Source organism: Gossypium raimondii, chromosome 6 (genome assembly GCF_025698545.1).
Source record: "Gossypium raimondii isolate GPD5lz chromosome 6, ASM2569854v1, whole genome shotgun sequence".
In the NCBI taxonomy this organism is placed as follows: Eukaryota; Viridiplantae; Streptophyta; class Magnoliopsida; order Malvales; family Malvaceae; genus Gossypium; species Gossypium raimondii.
Window position 1 is genome coordinate 27,417,589 of NC_068570.1, and position 1,583 is coordinate 27,419,171.

Below are 1,583 nucleotides of genomic sequence, written 5' to 3' on the forward strand. Positions count from 1 at the left end.
ACATGAACATAATTCTGCACTGTGGGAGATTCAACTTTTAGTTGAACTTCCTTCTGATAGTGGTCAACAAAAAGTTCATCTTTGGATTCAACAACTATTGGCTCCAACACCTCTCCACTTATCAAAGTAACAACTTTAAAATATTCTTTTTCTATGCTTCTGGGATTCTCTGTATCACTCGACAAAGCACCCTGAAATCTATTTCTTAGCTCATTTGCTAATTGTCCCATCTGGTTCTCTAGATTCCTTAGAGTCACATCATTTTTAGCCATATATGCTTTCAGTAGGTTCCCTAAACTATTTAAATACTTGGCTAGCTGAGGTTTCTGCATCTATAGAGAAAAACCTTACAAATGATTTGAACGATAATGCATATAGGAATTACCTAGGCCAATCCCTTGATTACTCCAAGAGAAATTGGGATGATTTCACCATGAAGGGTTATAAGGATTCAATTATGGACCTAAGACATTCCTATTTTGATGTTGGTTTCCCACATAATAGATAGATTTTGGGTTTGATAGGCATTCTTCAAATGCGTGACCATCACCGTAGTAAACACATGAGGCGTTCTTGAACTGACTTGGTTGTTGACCTACCATGCTAGTGTTACAACCATTAATAGAAATATTCTTAAGCATAGAAGTCATAGTAGATACCTGAGTTGTTAAAGTCGTAAGAGCATCAACTTCATGAGCACTTGCCACTATTCTCCTTGTGGCTACTCGATGGGTCAACCACTGGTAATTATTACTTGAAATTCTTTCAAGAATCTCATACGCTTCATTTTATGACTTTGACATAAGAGCTCTATTAGCTGGAGTGTCTACCACCATTCTTGTGTGGGCGTTGAAAACATTATAAAAGGTCTCAAGTTGAATGCAATGAGAAATTCTAGGATGAGGGCCTTTTTGTAATAACTCCTTAAATCATTCTCATGCCTCATATAAGGACTCATCATCGGATTGCTAAAATGTGAAATTTTCATTTTTGAGCTTAGCCTTCTTACTTGGTGGAAAATACTTCATCAGAAAATGTTTCGCCAGTTATTGCCATGTGGAAACAGAACTAGACGGTAAGGAATTCAACCATGCTCGTGCGCGATCTTACAATGAATATGGGAAAAGCTTCAATCTTAAGGCATCTTTAGATACTCTTGGTAACTTGAATGAGTCACTTACTTCCATAAATAAGTAGAGGTGCAAATGTAGATCTTCAGCAGGCATCCACTGAACTATTCCATTGTTTGCAACATCTAGAACATCACAAGTTTTAACTTGAACTAAGGGGCCTCAATATTGGGTCATACAATCCTTGGATTGAGTTCACTAAACAAGGGCACCACATATTGCCTAATTACTCGATCTCTGTCATCAGCAATAATGATTAGATTCTGATTATTACATGTTGTGTCTTCTCTTGGATTTTGATTCATTTCTTCGACTTTTCTTTAGGTCAATCATTCCCTTCTTCCTTGCCTAAAAGCATGTTCGATTTTTGGGTCAATTGGCAATAGATTGATAATTTAGTCTACCCTTATAAACCCTAAAAAATCACAAAAATTATAATGTTATAATTAATAA

General features: G+C 36.2%; 1 non-coding gene across 1 annotated transcript; it reads left to right on the forward strand.

The window, feature by feature from the left end:
- The first annotated feature begins 891 nt into the window (after positions 1 to 891).
- Positions 892 to 998, forward strand: LOC128042209 (small nucleolar RNA R71). The gene has a single exon (XR_008197414.1). It is a non-coding gene; the product is annotated as a small nucleolar RNA R71 (small nucleolar RNA).
- Positions 999 to 1,583: the final 585 nt, after the last annotated feature.